The following is a 6,350-nucleotide window of genomic DNA, read 5'->3' on the forward strand; positions in this document are numbered from 1 at the left end:
GTGTGTGTGTGTGTGTGTGTGCGCAGAGGGAGAGAGAGAGAGAGAGAGGGGGTGGAAAGAAGGGTGAAAGCCAATGTAAATAAAGAGAGTTTTTGTTTATCTGCATTTTAGTGTTATTGTATATTGTACGTTGCTATAACCACAGTCAGCGTTTAATGACGGCGGTGTTGTCTCATCTCATATTATCGTTAATGAATTTTAAGGCTCTGACACAACCTGACGGCCAACCGTCGGCAGAATAGGCAGTCGGACTGACCATTCGGCTCACGTCGGTCCAAAAAGTGCCTCGGAACACACCTAAGCGACGCCAACTTGATTGGACGTTCTGCGCGTGCGCGAGTCATAACACGTCTCCTTAACAGCAGGCGCCGCTAAACTGTATTGTCGCCCAAAAAATTAAAACCAAAAATGACAAACGCATCACATGGGTCTGGCTTTTCCCGAATTTGAAAGCCGACCATAATGGTAGCTGGTTCGGAATACGATCTCGTATTTTATGAAAAAGGTTCACCAAAACGTGTTTCTGAAAACATTTTAAGTGAGATACAGGCCTACAGGTGCTGAATCCGTCTGGTTTTTTTGATCGACAAAGATCAGTTTGAAAGATTTTCATCTGATTTTGAGAGGCGTTCATCATGCTCATCCCGCTCGTTATTTCCAGTAAGTGTTTTAACAAAAGTTCACTGATTCGCTAGTCAAAGGCTAGCACTCCATCAATATGATTGGCCATTGAGTCCGACTGCCCGCTGGCCGATTCAACGTGTCAAATCGGCCCAAATTAAAGCCGACGGCTCCTCCTCCAACTGACCACGGCACGGAACATACCAAACTGACTCGCCAGACTGTCCAACGGCACATAGTCGGGTTGGTGTGTCAGCACCTTTACACTTGAGCAGAGGTGTTCATTTCCATATAGGCTAACGGTTAATGTTGAAGTATGGATTTGATTCCCGGGGGTATTTTGCCAACGGTAATGTTATTAGTTAGCAGCACACGTAATTAACCAGACCCAGGGTGAGTCTGATGAAAACGGCTGTCTTTGCCCAGTCAGCTCCGTCTCGCATTGCCATACCTATCTGCACAACTCTGGGAAGGAAGCTCCAAGATTAGTTATGTTAGAAGTGTTGAATTTACAGCTCACAGCAACTTAATACAATATAGTCTCTGGCTTTTGTTTGATATTTAGTTTTTATTTATTGGATATTGTTGGCAAATGGCTCTTTTTTTTAGTATCCTTTTAGCAAAATGCTCTGAGGGAATCTACGCTGGGCTTTTATCGTGAAGGGTAGATACAGATAAGCCAGCATTATGATAGCGCCTCTCGTGTCTGTGAGTCAGGTACGGAGCGGGAGCTTGGAGGCAATTAGCTTAGCACAGCTTAGCTAACCCTTGGGAAGAAAGTGAACTATTCTTTTAATGCTGAGCATCTCCGCAGTGTGAATGTGTAAAGGTGAACCACTGGGATATTTGTGAATGTTTTGGAGTCATATAAGAGTAGAGTCATAGAAGAAGTGTAAATATTACACTAGCCATACTGATTATGATGAAATCATTCTTTGAACAACAAGGGGCCACCGTGTTGGAAAGTTAACATGGAGGAAAATGAGGTCCAAAACAATAAACTTGTCAAAGGTAGATACCCCTGCCAAAGTAGTGTTTTGATTATCAAGAAAAGCCGCTCCTGGCCTTGGCCTGTACTGGCACGGACTTTTCCGATGATGTATTGGTATCTGCTACAGAGGTGGAGGATAATAATTAAGTAATAGAACATTTGAGCAACTTGGCATTTGACAAGAGCAGTGGAGGTGATTTAATGAGCCTTAATGCCTAAGGTCTGGAACACAGCGTCAGATGAGCTCACCATCAGATAGGCTGTCACCCACAAAAAGATATAAACTAAATATGTGTTTACCCCATTTGGGGGAACACTTTACTTTAAGTCCACGTATTTAGCATTCAGAAGCACTATACAAATGTTTAATAAATGGTTTATAACCAACTATAATATAGTTGTAAGCATCTATAAGGACGTGTTTATCAAAGTTCAGAATTCTGTGTTTTACTAAAATGTTTATCATTATCTGTTTAAACACCAGTCTGTACTTATGAGCGCCCACAGGAGGAGTTTAATAAACACGTAATCTAATAACAACTACACCATAGTGCATTATTAACCATTTATTAAGTATTTGTATATAGGCCTACTGTTCATAAATGCTAATAACGGGACTTAAAGTAAAGTGTTACCCTTTTGGGCCCTCCTCTACTTGATTTAGTCTACATCCTTGACATGGACTTCTGGGATTACTCTGTTGCTGCTGGAAAATCCGCCGGATTTCACTCTTTTCGGCCGGATGTCTGTTAACTTGCGCTGTCTTTGTGATGTAATTTTAAACTGTGGTTGATTTATAAGGACTGTGGTTAACTGCTCCTCAGATCTCTGCAGGGTTAATCCAGACAGCTAGCTTGACTATCTGTCCAATTGGAGTTTTCTCTCGCACAACTAAAACAACCTTTGGATATACACACGTTCCAACAAAACAAGTTCCTTCCCGACGCTATTCTAGCTGTTTTCCCTTAGTGCTAAGCTAACTGTCTCCTGGTTATAGCTTTATATTTTACTGACAGATATGAAAGTCAACCTTGACAAAAAAGAAAATAAACATATTTCCCCAAATGTCCCACTATTCTTCAAAAAATCTAAGTAAATGACAACTCAAAAAGTCTTTTCCAGCTCAGTATTCCTAAAATGGCAGAGGAATTGTAACATTCCTAGTATAAAATCAACAAAATAATATTTTCCTTTTATATCAAGACTTGTACATATAACAACAGATCTCTTGAATTATCTTGAAGTAAAGATGTGTTTTATTGCAATGTCAGTGTTATTTTTGTAGTTCTGCCATCATTTTATTCAGTAATGATAACATGGTGAAGTATTTGCTAAGGTCTGGGAAAACAGCAACATTGCTATAACAAAGTCCAACAGGGCAAACAGAGGCAATACATTGTACACAAGCTAGTTTACCTAGATTATCTAAACCATGTTTTTTTAGGTAAAACTGAAAATAAAGAAAAAGGGAATAATAATCACTTATGCACAATAAAACTTGGCGTGCACACAACTACGGAAAGCATGTGAGGTCAAGGTTGTACTAGGAAGTGGGTTTGTAAACTGTGATGACTGTTTGCATAAGAATGTCATCATTGGAACTTTGTTTTTACTTCTACATAAGTTTGGCTAACGTGGGGTTATCTCAAACTAACGATATGCTGACCACTCATGTTTCTTGCCATGTCAGACTTCTTATGACGGATGGATGGACACAATTCCAAAAAAACAAGATAATGTAAATTTAATGAATGTGAAATTTGCTTGCTGTTTTGTCTTTAATTACATGATGTGAAAATGTTGTTGCGAGTGTCAAGTAATCAAGCATAAGTTAAACTTGATGTTCCCTTTCTCATATTCTGGGCTTTAGTAACGTCCCTTACTTACAGCTTCAGTTCTGTTTCCCTTCATTTAGTTGTTCACCTCCTCAATCCTGAAGACTACAATTTTTTTCCCTTTTAGTGCAGTCGGCTTCTTAATACGTCACCTCACACCACTGATTTATATACAAGACCTTAACTCTGTCATCGTCCGCTCACAGAAAAGGAACACATTCTGTGGATAAATCGCATCATTCTTCTGCAGCTAAAATAGATTTTTCTAGAGAGTTCAAAACAGAAAAAACTACAGCATCATAAGTCTCTCTCTCTCTCTCTCTCTCTCTCTCTCTGTCTCTCTGTCCTGGCCCTCAGGGGGTTTGGAGCCTCATTAATCGATCTTAGTGTCTAACATTGACTTCATTAAGGGTTTAACAGGAACTGTAAAGAAACCACAACTCAGTCAAGCTCTTTTACATCCTCTTTATCAGATCTATATAAGTTGATCATGTAAGGTAGGATGACATAGTGTTTTAGTTAGCCAAGAAAGGCCATGGGAACAATTACCCATAATCCTAAAAACCTATCTTTGTGGTTTATGGGCCAATATAAAGAGAATATTATCCAAAAGCTGCTGGATCAGGAAGGATTTGCTCATATAACTGAGTGTCACAAAGGTCATGTGTGTTATGTATTGACACAAGTGCAGTTGTTTATGTGCAGCATGCACATGTGTCCTTGCAGATAATGACTCGTGAGACATGTTAAATGCACCCCAGACCTCACACACAGTCACACAGGAAAGTAAGTAGCAATCAACATCAATACTTAAGTGTACATAAACACCCTGCTCTTTTTCCGAGTTAACAATGTCCAAAATCTTCTCTGTTTTTCCAGGTTTGTTTCCATCATTTGAAGTAATTTACATCCACATCATTAAATGAGTTTAGCTGCTGACAGAACTGGAATATGCTGCTGCACTTTCTCTTATCCTGACATTATTACCTGGAAATTAGTCTGGCTTAAAATAATACATCCTTATTTGACTGCCTTTGTATGATTTGTGTGTGCCCAAAACATAAAGCAACAGGTCTTTCATAATACACTGTGTTTACTTTTGAAACTGAATAAATGTAGGAAACATTTTCTGGGCAATAGGAGCTGAGAAGACTTGTACAGTGTTTCACGACATGAATAGTATGTCTCAAATATCTGAGCTCCCTGTCACAATTTTGTGTCTGCCTTTCTTTTCCTCCTGCAAAATGGGAAATGAGACACTAAACCTAAAAGGAATAGTTCAGAATTAAAGTGGGGTTGTATGAGGTACACCCCCAGCAGCTGTAGACCAGCAACTCCTGTGTTCTGCGAGGTCCTCTAAAATTCTGTTTTTTGTCAAAGGAGTCTGGTATTTTTGAAGAGAGCGTAACAGCTGCAGTTCCCAGTTGGAAGGGGCTATCCTTTAAGGGATAACAAAAGTCTAACCATCGATAATCTGAAAAGATAATTATGGTTCTTGACTCCTCTACACTCACCTCTCAATTCCCCTCACCGAGTTTCTTAGGTTATTGCATGACGTGACCTATCCACATGCCAAAAAAAAGATATAATTGCAAGGCTCAGCAGGTTGAGTTCATAACTGACTTTTACAATGAGCTCAGAATAGTTAACAAAAAAGATTCCCAATTTTCATCCAAACCCCAATAACAGAACAGTGAGCGGATTACAAAACAACCCGGTCTGTGTCACTGCAGCCTGCCTGTTATGTCATCTTGGAGTTTGGTAAATATTATGTCTCTGAGCAATTAAGAATTCCCAGATCTGTAATTTTCATTAGTCCTTTTTTGTTGGGAAAAACTTGTTCAGAGTGACAGGCCATTTTCTCCTTCTCTCTGTTGTATACGGCTCCCGTCATTCCAACTGATACTGCAGAGGATATTCAATATTCCCCCGGATTCTCTGCATATCATCTCTTCTGCCAGCGTGCTTTCACTTCCAATACATGTAACGCTTTTTTTTAATTTATCCTTACGGAGCTGAAACTTTAGAACTGCATTTTCTAAGGGCCTTACAACCTTCCTGTTCATCATGAGTCGTATTTGCTTAAACCGAAACAGCAACAGAAAGTGACAGATTAATGTTCATACTAATAAACAAAACAGCTCAAGTTTAGACTAGAAGTTGAACTCTTTTAACAAAAAAATGGTTGCTATGCCACAAAAAAATAAAGCATACAGGAAAAATGAAGCCTGTTGCATATATGTCTCATGGTTTTACTTACAGTACATTTGAAAATGGATACTACAAAAAGAAAACACTTTCACAATCTATTATTTCTTATTTAAATTTTGCACACAAATAACAGAACTAAAACATGACATTGCTTGTATCTGTTTCTCACCCTTTTTCATTTTGTTTCTCTTTTCAACCTTCAAGTGATTCTTTATGCAATGATTTCAGCTCTCTAGAACGAAGTCTAACTTTTTCCAGCCCAAACAGCGTGTGACCCACTTCTATCAAAAAGAAACAAAAAAAAAGCAACATGTGGAAAACAGTTAGAAGACCTGCATTCTTTCACAACCACACATATTTTTCGTATGAGATATTATTCCCTCTAATAAAGCAATTCTGTTGCATATGCAAATGAAATGTGGAAATGAGCTTTGTCTGTATCAATACGATAATGCCAGGAGTAGCTTACTGGCATTGAGCAGCCCGTTTGAATAGTAGCTGAATTTATAAAGTAAGATCCACGTGTGGAACGTCAGTGGGGCCTGGACTCAATCTAAATGTAGTGGCCTTTTGCCCTTTTTATATAAAGGATCTGCGGTTTTGCTTTGTGCACAGCCCTTAACTGAAAACTCAAAGGATTTGACACACATTGGAAAATAGCCAACATGTGATGCTTTGGTGACGTTTCATTA

The sequence above is a fragment of the Etheostoma spectabile genome, chromosome 18, assembly GCF_008692095.1.
Source record: "Etheostoma spectabile isolate EspeVRDwgs_2016 chromosome 18, UIUC_Espe_1.0, whole genome shotgun sequence".
NCBI classification, from domain to species: domain Eukaryota; kingdom Metazoa; phylum Chordata; class Actinopteri; order Perciformes; family Percidae; genus Etheostoma; species Etheostoma spectabile.